At 46.4% G+C, this 12,132-nt stretch overlaps 1 protein-coding gene across 2 annotated transcripts in view; it reads right to left on the bottom strand.

The window, feature by feature from the left end:
• BRAF (B-Raf proto-oncogene, serine/threonine kinase) overlaps positions 1-12,132 on the bottom strand; it is a 759,203-nt gene that overhangs the window by 469,710 nt on the left and 277,361 nt on the right. The gene's annotated exons all lie outside the window — the stretch shown is intronic.

The following is a 12,132-nucleotide window of genomic DNA, read 5'->3' as shown; positions in this document are numbered from 1 at the left end:
TCCTTTCCTGGTCTCGCAGCATGCTGCAGACCTCCAGCCGGAGCAGGAGAGAGACACGCAAGGGGCCCCGCCTTGGCTGATCTTGGGCTGTGGGGTGTTGAAGAGGTGGCAGCCGGCTGCAGACAAGCGTGCTGGGGAGGGCTGGAGCAAGACCGCAGTCAGACTTGGTGGGGTGGCACCTCCCGCTGCAGACGACGGGACTTGCAGCCACCAGACTAGGCAGACATAACAGCGTGGGCCCCAGGAGCTGCAGGTAAGCCTGCTGGGAGTGCCTGATAATCTGGGGCGCCTGGCTCTCAGCGTGGGCCCCAGGAGCTGCAGGTAAGCCTGCTGAGAGTGCCGGAGAATCTGGGGCGCCTGGCTCCAGCATGCACGGCAAGGCTGGGTGCAGTGTTGGGCCTCGCACTCTGACGGTCCTCGTGGCAGCATGGGTCCGTACTGGCCGAGCAGACAGTGTAGCGGGGTGGCTTTGCTCACTCCCCATCTCTGCTGCACAGGCCTCCGGTGTGTGACACAACAACAACAACTTGCACACAAAGATTCTCTGCCGGCAAAGACCCTGTGCAGCCTTACACGCCATTAACCCACTGTGGAATGTAACGTCATTGATAATAAAGCAGTTTACTTTAATTTATGTGATTGGATTAGCCATTCGTGGGGGGAGTGTCACTGGCAGAGGCAGGGTTCTTGCGTCACCCAGGCCCATGCACGAGTAGCTGGTCCAGTCCACGTTTTCTCTTTGCATTTTAGGACATGTAATAGTCCAATTTTACAACGAGATCGCTAGGGCTACAATTCTGATAATGCAGGAACTGGGTGAACAGCTCGCACCTGGACCTAGGACATTTTAGAACGACCAGTTGGTAAAATTAAATTAAAGACAAAGTTGACTAATATTGCCATTATATCGCTGCATTGCTCCAGATACTGGGCAGACAGTTTGTGCTTTCTATTTCTAAATCGCTTTTATCTGGGTGTCTTATTCCAGTGAGTTCATTTGAAAAACATTTCTCCAGAAAATGCCGAAGGGCACATGTTTGTAAAGGCAAGTCCCATGAATGGATATATAGCACAGCAGATATTTTTTCCTTCCTTACTCATTTTCATACATGGAAGTCTGCGACAGCGACTCTGGAGTACAATTAATTTTGGGGGGGAAATACAGCAAATGCATGGGTAAGGGGGTCCATCGAAGTTCACTTTATTAAACTGTGTTCTTCACATGTTAGATTTCGTTATTGAGACTTTTAGAATTCAATTTGTGTATTGTTTAGCAGTACCAATCAATGTCTGGCACATTATGTCAAATTCCTTCCCTTCCGTATTAGAGCCCCCCTTAATGACTTTAGAGACATTTGGCCATAAGTATAATGTCACCTGGAGGGTTGGGATCTGTAAATAGAAGGCAGAAAGCTGGGCAGAAGTGTCCACGTGCACAATGCAGCACGCTTGGCCATGGTGGTTGTGCTTTGCAGGGCTGACAGCATGGAATGTGTGTGGTGGCGCTGTGGCTGGCAAATGTATTTCCTTCCGTGGTGACAGAAAACGAATGCTTTGTTCTGTTTTGCCCTTTTCGTCTAATGTATGTAACCCCCAACCAATGTTATGTTTGTTCACAACTTTCAAAAAACCTGCAAGTTCCAGAACAAGTAACTTGCGCAAACGTGTAGCCCTCTTGGGCGGCCGATAAAGTGTTAACTGCTGCTAAAAGCGCCTCTTAGCGCTCGCAGGTGTGAAGGTCGCTATCGGAATTAGTACCCGCTTAGAAAAGAAACTGGTGGAGTCTCCGAGTGAAAAGAAATGGTTTCCCATCAGTCTTGATGTCACGCATTTCAACCTTCAAATAGCCAAAGTGTTACAGTAGACCTCAGAGTCACCTGCAGATGATTGGTGATCGATTCGTGTGAATAGGTATGTAAGTAAGTTACGGACCAGGGGACCCATAACAAAAACACGCAGATTGACCCCCCTTGGGGAGCGGGCGGGCACGTACAGTGCGGGTGCCAGAAACTCCGACGGCTCTCTTGGGATGTGTAAATGTATTACATTGCATTGAAGGGGCGTGCATGAAAGTTTCTTCTTCACAGCTTTTGGGCAGGGGGTATGGCGTCCACCCAGTAAAATAAGTGGGGGGACGCCGTCCACCCTCGTGGTGCCCCGACTCGAGCCCTGCACCTACCGCGGCAGACGAGGGGACTTGCAGCCACCAGAATAGGCAGACATAACAGCGTGGGCCCCAGGAGCTACAGGTAAGCCTGCTGGGAGTGCCGGAGAATCTGGGGCGCCTGGCTCCAGCATGCACGGCAAGGCTGGTGCAGTGTTGGGCCTCGCACTCTGACGGTCCTCGTGGCAGCATGGGTCCGTACTGGCCTGGCTGACAGTGTAGCGGGTTGGCTTTGCTCACTCCCCATCACTGCTGCACAGGCCTCCCGTGTGTGACACAACAACAACAACTTGCACACAAAGATTCTCTGCCGGCAAAGACCCTGTGCAGCCTTACACCCCTTTATTTATATCCTCAGACTGCGCCGGCCCAGAGGAGTGCTACAGGTGACAACAGTGTGATATAGAGGCCGGATGGCTCTCTACAGATGCTATATGTTCTCCTCCTCCCTTTCCAGCTCCACAACTTGAACCCACTCCTATGCCTCCACGCACCTGTTGACAAATCTGGCTTTCTTGAAGTCTTATCGACATAGGTGACTTACCACAGGTTGTAATTTAAATTGGGAGCATGCAATGTTGTCGTAAATGTGCGTCATCCCAATCCACTCCGCTGACACTTTCCAGTGTGCTTAATCTCAGAAAGTGCCAACATTGGTAGGGGAAGCCCTACTGGAGCCTCCAACTACTCGATTAGATTGCAAGCTCAACACTCCACACAGCCTATTCATGCAACAGTAACTGATCCAGTCCAGGTTTTTGCTTTGCATTCTGTGACTGGTAGATTTTATCTATATCTTCTATACTACTATTATAAAGAGAGAACACAAACCTTTGAGCCAGGTAAACTCGAAAAGTACACCACCAATCAAAACACCCAAGACATCTTTGAAAACCTCAGGGCAAGCAGAAGGACATAGGCTATTAAAAATAAAAAATATACGTTGTTTAAAAAATGTTGAAATAAAAACGAAAGTAGTCCCTTGCAAATAGCGCCGGCCGCGACGTCTGCGTGATGACATCATTTGCGTTTGCGCTCCCTGGCAACACTTCCGGAAATGGCGCCGAAGATCGCGACCTGCTGGGAGGACTGCCGCGGCCCTGCTTGCTGCTGGGCGAAGTGGCGGCCTGTGTGGGCGGGGCGCATGGAGAGTTGCGGCCTGTGCGGGCAGGGCGCCTCGAGTGGCGGCCTGTGCGGGCAGGGCGCCTCGAGAGTGGCGGCCTGTGCGGGCGGGGCGCCTCGAGAGTGGCGGCCTGTGCGGGCGGGGCGCCTGGAGAGTGGCGGCCTGTGCGAGCGGGCGCCTGGTGAGTGGCGGCCTGTGCGGGCGTGGCACCTGGAGAGTGGTGGCCTGTGCGGGCGGGGCGCCTGGAGCGGGACCGGCGGCTCAGGTAAGGATCAGGCTCTCCGGGACACGGGCGGGAGGGGGCCGGGACGGGAGGGGGCCGGGCCGGGAGGGGGCGGGAGGGGGCCGGGGGCAGAAGTGCCACGCAAGCCTCAAATGCTGCCCCCAGCCCCTTTCTGCCCCAGGCAACGCTGGGGCGGGCTGCTAGTATTTTATATGTTGTTTGAGGTATTTCCTTTTGCTTATTAATATTTTTGCCACTCTGAATCTTTTCTAAAGCTTCAAAGCCTCTGAGTGCTTCTCAGTTCCTTGTCCTAAGTCTGTATGAAATAATATCGGTGCTCCGCTACATTCTATGTTTTTTTTTTACATATTGATGTATTTGGTATGTGTATTTGCTTCTGAATCTCATTAACTAAATCATAATTTCAGCAGCACTAAATGTGGTTGTTTCTGTGTGTGATTTTAGGGTGCAATATGCATACAGGTCTCCCCTAGCACCATGAGATCAAAAGGTGCACATTTCTTAAGGAAGGGTTCAATTCCTCCCCAATAAGCTCATCCAAAGGTCATTTTTTATCTATCTTCCAAAACTTGGCCATTAGGCTGAAGGTAACAGATTCAAGGATTCTAAAACGTCTGTGGACTCTTCCCCAATGCACCTTCTACTTTATCAACCCTCTTCAACTGTGGTAAGCCCTCTTAATTGATTGATGCCCTGTTTTTGGCCGAGTAGGTTTTGAACAATGAATTTGTCTGGTCTTACATGCTTTTTTATCACTTCCGATAATAGTAGTTTACACTGCTGTTGCCATTTATGTCCCAGAGCACTACAGAGGGCTTGGTAGTTGGTGTGGACATTTTTTAAATGCACAATAAGATGATGAAAATCGTACGCCAATGCTACCTGTTTTTACTGGTCTTGAATTTGCCCGCTCAAAAGTTTGGAAGGAATGCAGGATCCCTTGTAGCACAAATATTCCTTGTTACACACAGTAGGAAATTCATGGTATGAGGGAAACATGTGCCAGGGAGACAGGGACCAAGGAATGTCATCATTTAAGAGCGACTGCATGAAGTTAATGCCCTACCCCGGAGAGTGCTTGAAAGGTTCCCAGCATCAAAGACTGTATGCTGTGCCTGTAAGCTAGTGTGCCAGAAGGCCCATGCAGGCAGGGGCTAAACAGGTTTCCCAGTTCGGGAGGTTGAATTCATGAGCACTCTCAGTGGTGTCAAACAAGTCATTATATCAATGCAGTTATCATTAAGGTAATCCCGTTCCACTGGTAGTGCTCTTAAAAGCAACTGCTTAAGCCTTATACTTTTTTTTCACCCACACAGTAACTTTAATTTCACTCCACCGGCGAAAAGAACAGTAAAATTACGCAATTTCGAAGACCGTCCACCAATTTTACTCACCCCTAGGCGCTTGTTGTTTTGTCAAGTATTTTTCATCTTCTATTCAGAATGATTTTGCCTTGTGAGTACGATGCTGGTTTTTTGTTGCTTGAGTACCAGTAACACTTAACAGCCTTTGACTCTTGGACCTTTATTATTAATTGTGATCGCTGAATTTAGATCTGTTATTTCAGTAGAGGAGAAGAATAATGCTAAAACACCGATGTCAGTCATAAAATACTTTTCGTTTTGTCGCTCTCAGTCACCACTGTACTCTGTGGGGAATGAGATGTCTTGCCTTTAGTTGTCAGTACACCACTGTATTTGTTCCAAGTAAGACTGGGTACATCGCTTTACTTGGTGAGCAACGTCTTGTTTCTGCTATGTGGCCTAGAATTGCACTTCCACACAAGTATCCAAAGATATCATGGGTCTTTAAAACCAGGCCCGAAAGAGATGCAAATCCAGCCCAGATCTGTCACCTGCACGTATTTGCTCGCAAAGCTTGCAAAGACTTAAAGACAGTTGTATCACCATTGGGAATAGCGGTTACCTAATTGTGATTCTCTGCGAATCGCGATTAGGTAATCTCTATTCCTAATATATAAAACTCAGAGTTTCATTGAGTGATTCCTAGTGAGTTCCAAATTGACCTAGCTCATGAATATAAATGAGGTATGTTGCAAACGGTGAGCCATTAGGAATCGCTAAAATCAAAGCAGACCAGCAGACCATCATGTCTGTGATTGCTTTAAAATAAAAAAGGCAGTTAATTTTCCATTAAGGAAAATGGGATGAGTTTAAAAAAAGAATAGTGAAAAGTTTTCTTTTCATTTTTTAAGAGTAGACAGTGGTCAGTGGGACCACTGCTTGCTCTTTAAAACGTTTTTACAAACATTCACAAAGGTGAAGGGGTCTCTTAGTTTAATTAGTTTGCTAATTGTTTACACCTACTTGAAGTAGGTGCTAAAATGCGAATGTTTAGCGACAGCATTTTGTTTGCTAAACATTTGTATACAGCACTGCGATTCGCTATTAGGAAGGGATGCCCTAAACACGTCCCTTCCTAATACCAAATGAAAATAAGCTACTTACCTATAACTTTAGTTCTCCAGTATTGGAATCTTTCATAGATTCACATGCTTGAATCATTCCACGTAATCGAGATGGGAGTCCCTGGTACATCAAAATAGCAATGCAAAGCTAATACAAACTAGAAAACTAGGCCTAGGCCCATTTCAGTTTTGTAACATATCCATCTATTTTTGTTAAAGAGAAAATAAAAAACTTAACCAATCAGAATAATCCTACCCTCTAGAACCCTCCTGGAGGAACCTCAGACCTTCAGATTCTCGCAGCAGTAGTGCAACAGGATTTACCATAAAGGTTCAAAAGGTCCAAAAGGTTGAGCTTTCCCAGGGGAGGAGGGTGGGTCACATGTGAATCTATGAAAGATTCCAAGACTGGAGAACTAAAGTTACATGTAAGTAACTTATTTTCTTACTCCAGTATTGGAACTTTCATAGATAAACATGCTTGAATCAGAGTGGCTAGCAGTAATGATCACATTTTTGTACTACTTTTCTCTGAATAAAACAGGCATAGTAAGGAGCAGAAGAAGTAACAAACTTCTCAGCATGAACTCCGGAATCTGTTAAAACAAGCATTTACCAATAGGCATAGAAATGCAGATAATTCACAGTAATCATAACGCTTTAAATAAGTATCATTATGAATATGCATTGTTAATATAAAAAAAATACAAAAGGAAAGAGAAAGAAAAAAATACATCAAAGAATGTTTGAGGTTCTTAGAAAAGAAAAGGAAGGAGGGATGAGACAGAAAGCTCACCGTTATTGAAAGAGGTTCCTCAGGACTGCTTGGCCCATTGCCGCATCACTGCGTATTGAAGAATCCAAGCAGTAGTGTCTGGTAAAGGTATAGATTTGCTTGACAACTAATGAGGAGATTGGCCCTGGTTTCCACCTTGACCGTCACCTACACAGCCGGACATTGGGCATAGATCCTACACGTCCCCCGCTATTACTCCTTCCTCCCCTCCCTCCTACGAAATATTGAATCATTGTTTATGTGCACTGTACCTTATTATGCTCTTGTATCTGATGTAACTTGTAACACAACGATCCTAAATGTAAAGCGATCTGATACCCTCTTGGGTCAAGTTCACGCTATATAAAACTTTATAAATAAAAAATGGATACTCTTCCAGGTTGCCGCACTGCGGATGGCCTGGATAGGTACCCCAGCAAAGAGGGCCGTCTAGGAAGAGACTGCCCTAGTGGAGTGAGCACGGACCTTCTACTGGAGGGGCTTTCCAGCCACTTGATGACAGTATTGGATAGCACTAGAAATCCAACATGCAATGCCCTGTTTGGAAAGGAGGAAGCCCTTACGAGGAGCACTATAAGCCACAAAGAGTTGGTATGACTTTCTAAATTGCTTAGTTCTGTGGAGGTAGAATTTCAAACAGCGCTGAATGTTCAGAGAACAAAGGGCTTTCTCAGCCAGTGTTGTAGGCTGCGGGAAAAAAGTCTTAAGACCCAGAGGTTTATTCAGATGAAAGTCCGAAGGCACCTTAGGGATGCCCTTGGGGTTAGTACATAGCATTACTCTGTCATCTTTGAACAGAAGAAAAGGCTCCTGGATAGTGGGGGCGTGCATTACACCAACCCTCTTAGCACATGTTAAAGCAAGAAGAAGAGCCAGCTTGCATGACAGAAATTGCCTTTTGGATAGGTTCGAAGCGATGCTTCATGAGTTGAGCCAAGACCACATTAAGGTGCCAGAGTGGGGGAGGAGGTTTGATTGGAGGAATACTCTAAAAAAGTCCTTTCATAAACTGTTTGATTATTCTCGCTGACCATAAAGAAGGGCCTGAAGATGTTCTTCTGAAATGAGAAATGGCTGCAAGGTGAACTTTAATAGATGGATGAGCTAAGCCCGCTTTGGCCAATGAAAGGATGTAAGGAAGTATCTCATGAGCTGAAGAAGAGAAAGGATGGACTCCAATTTCCTGGCACCAGAGACAAAACCTCTTCCACATCATTTGATATGTTTTGTTAGTATTCTGAGCCCAGGCGTGGGAAAGAATGTCCTTACACTCTGTGGGAAGACTCAGGTGATCGAACGCTCTGTGTTCAGCAGCCATGCCGATAATTGAAGAGATTTGGGATGCGGATGCAGCACTTGGCCCCAGGGCATCATGAGTAACGATGGGATGGGATCCAAAAGAATTGGTTGCCTTTCCGAGAGAAGTAGTAGTTCTGTGTACCAATACTGGCAAGGCCAAGACGGTGCTATGAATATCATCCTGCAGGGCTACCTTTTCATCTTAAGACTCGGCAAAAGAGGAATGGGTGGAAAGGCGTAAACAAAGGCACCAGACCATGCCATCGGAAACGCATTCTCCTAGGATCCCTGGTGGTGTTGCCAGCTTGCGCAGAACCAGCATTCCTTGTTCGCCAACATCACAAATAGGTCTATGGAAGGTTTGCTCCACAGCCAGAAAATGCTGTCCAGAGTTTCCTGATTCAGTTCCCACTCGTGGCAAGCAGACTTGAGCCTGCTGAGAGTATCTGCTGTTGCGTTGAGATTTCCCAGAAGGTGCTCGGTTTCATTGAAACCCCTTTTTGGATCACCCACTCCCAGATGCCTTGAGCTTCCAGTGACAACAGACGGGACCTTTTGCTGCCCAGCTTGTTGACATAATGCATCGCCGTCGTATAGTCTGTCCTGATGAGAACAAATGAGTTTCTGATTCTAGGAAGAAATGATTGTAGGGTTAAGCGATTCTCTCTTAGTTCCAGCAAATTGATGTGGAGAACACAATTATTTTGCTGCCAAAGACCACTTATTTGAAGATTTTTCAAGAACGCTCTCCAGCCTTCCAGGGATGCCTCTGTTGTTATAACTCGAAGAGCAGTGGATGCCAGAAAAGAGAGACCCTTTGAAATGTTTTCCTGATGCATCCACCAGGAAATGGCTTGCACATCAGTGGAGTCCCCTTGATGATATCCTTGAAAGACCCGTTCACCAGGCGCCATTTTAAGTCCAGTTGTTCTTGCAGAGGCCGCATCCATAGCCTGCAAAAGGGAATCAGAGGGATGCAGGACGACTTGGACCCTAGGAGGGATTTGTAAAAGCAAACTGAAAGTGACTTTTTCCTTATGAATAGTTGAGCCATAGACACTAGTTTCGCTTGCCTTTCTAACAATGGAAAAGCCTTGTTGAGAGCAATATTCATTATGGCCCCCGAAATACGGTGCTTTTGGAAGGATGCAAGTTTGACCTCTCTCTGTTGAAGGTAAGTCCCGGATTATAAAAAAGTCTTGTGCAGGCTGTCGCGGAATTTCCTGGCTGCCACCATTGAAGGAGCTTTTATTAACCAATCATGTAAGTAGGGAAGTACCTGGTGTGGTTGCCTTCTGAGGAAAGCCGCTACCGGAGCCAGACACTTTGTAAATATCCTTGGCGCAGATCTAAGGCCAAAAGGCAGGACTTTGAACTGATAGTGGCTCCTGGCTACAGTAAAGCGAAGAAACTTCCTGTGCGATGGATGAATGGGTACATGGAAATAGGCGTCCGCTAGGTCTAGAGCTGCCAAGAAATCTCCCGAATTTAGAAGCAGACGTATGTCCTGTAAGAAAACCATTTCAAGGACTGCTTTTTGAGATTGGCGTTGAGCGCCCTAAGGTCTAGGATAGGCCGCTACTTTTTGAAAGCCTTCTGAACCAAAAAGAAACTGGAGTAGAACCCTTTCCCTCTCTGGGATATTGGAACTGGTTCTATTGCCCCATTTTGAAACACTACTTGGGCTTCTAGAGACAGGAGACGTAGATGTTTCATCGTGTGTAAATGAGAAGGTGTGGGTGGAGTAAGATGAACAAATTCAAAAGTATGGCCAAACTGAGCTATGTTGAGCACCCATTGATCTGTTGTTATCTTTTGCCAGTTTTGTGTGTACAAAGAAATCCTTCCCCCTACAGGCGCCTTGTGTTGGGAAGGAGAAGTAGCCAAGGACTAAAAGCTGTTATTGTCGACGTGATGAGTCCTTCCCCTGACAGTCTGCTCTTCTTCTGGGTGCCGATCTGGAATAGGCCGCAAATTATGCTTTCCGCTGATTTTATCGCGGACAATAAGTCTGTGTGGATGAAGTCGAAGAGGGGTACCTGTATTGTTACCTCTTCCCCGAGCTCCTCGAAATGGAACCTTAAGGTACTGGAGCATCCCAAATGACTTTGATGTGTCAGTGTCCTTTTTTATGTCTTGGAGAGCATCGTCAATGTGTTTGCCGAAAAGGGCTTCTCCATCAAAAGGAAAATCAAGGATCTTATCCTGAACTTCCGGCCTAAAAGGTGTTGCCTTGAGCCAACCCTGCCGGCATAGGACTGCTGAACCTGCCAGAGCCCGAAAGGCTGTTGTAATGATGTCTATTGCGCAGTTTATGTCCTCAGAGGAAGCTCTCTCACCCTCCAGGAGGATTTTCTTGGCCTCAGATGTACTCTCATTTGGAAGTTGGTCGTTGTAAGGGGAAGTCCACACCACATCTGTCTACCGTAGCAGCCTAAAATAGCCAGATAATTAGCAGCTCTCACCATCAATCCAGACATTGAAGAAAACCTTTTGCCTGCGTTAACAAGGCGCCTGCCTTCCTTGTCCGGAGGCGCAGAGACTGGAGCTGCCGGATTCTTAGACTTCCGTAGAGCCGCCTCCTGTGATATTACTGAATCTGGCTTTGGGTGACCCAACAAACAAGCCAGACTATCCTCTGGGCCTTATATTTTTTCTCCAATCTTTGAAGTACAGGAACCACAGTGGCCGGTGTCTTCATAACCTTGAGGCCCTCCTCCCATAAATAACTAACAACGGGAATGGCTCATACAGATTTCCTAAACGGCTCTTTCAGTTTGTGAACTTAGCATCTGCAAATCAAATCTTTTCGAAACCCTTTATAGAAGATTGTAGAAACCACCTATTTCCTATGGTGTCAAATCAATAGTAATTGGTGTGGGTGATGATGGTGAGGGAATTACATTGTCATCCCATTCCCTGTACGGATTTAGAAGAGCTCTGTACCCTTGGTCATCATTTGTGTTGTCCTGAAGGTGGCACCTTGGTAGACTGTAACAATGGTACAGCCTGAGGAGTAGAAGGCACTGAGTGGTGTCTTGGAGGCACTGGTGTTTGTTCCGGAGCCTACGGTGCGGCCGCTGATGAAGTTAGTGCCGTCATCACCATCATCGTCGCTGCCATTGTCAACGCCGTCACAGTCACTGCCGTAGACGAGAAAGGAACTGTATCCATCAACCTGAGCAGTGCACTCGGCGACGATCACGTTGTCGGTGCTGTCTTAGGAGGAGGTATTGATGGAGACTGAACTTTGCCTGCAAAAACCACACTCCGTGTCGACTATGTCGATGATGGAGGCTTCATCGGAGGCTTCATCGACGACGATGATCTTTTCAACAGTTTCTCCTCAGGACGAACAGAAGAAGGCTTTTTAACACTTTTTCTTCCCTCAGGAGGAGCTGAAGGTGGTACAGAGCTTGCCTTCCTTACACTGCTGTCTCCTGATAAATGTCCTTTACTCTCCTTGTCTGACATCAAGAATAATGGAAAACAAAGTTCTAGGAGAACTTGAAGTAAAAGTGAAGGAAAATACCTTGCAAGAGAATAAAGAAGAAAATAACTGAGCAGAACTCAGTGGCGCCTCACTAGCACATCGTGCGGTAGAAAATCTGACGGTCTGAGGTTCTCTCAGGAGGGTTCTAGAGGGTAGGATTGTTCTGATTGGTTCGGTTTTTTATTTGGTCTCTTTTACAAAAAGAGATGGATATGTTATAAAACTGAAATGGGCCTAGGCCTAGTTTTCTAGTTTGTGTTAGCTTTGCATTGCTATTTTGATGTAACAGGGACTCTTATCTCAACAACGGGGAATAATTCAAGTGAACCTACGAAAGTTCTAATACTGGAGTAACGGTATGTATTCGCATTTCCCAAACTGCAATTCGGTACCATGTTACCAAATCGCAATTTGGGAATGATGCATAATGAAATGCATTTTTCGGTCACAAACGACTCAATTCTGTGAATAGGGATGATTGCACAGAAAATATTTTTGATACATCTGAGCCTTAGTGTCTGCTTGGATAGCAGCCTCTCTCTGCTGTTTGTGACATACATCCTTGTCCTGCCTTGCAGCGGTGCC

This window comes from Lissotriton vulgaris, chromosome 1_2 (genome assembly GCF_964263255.1).
Source record: "Lissotriton vulgaris chromosome 1_2, aLisVul1.2, whole genome shotgun sequence".
NCBI classification, from domain to species: domain Eukaryota; kingdom Metazoa; phylum Chordata; class Amphibia; order Caudata; family Salamandridae; genus Lissotriton; species Lissotriton vulgaris.
This window is presented reverse-complemented; position numbering and strand designations above follow the sequence as displayed.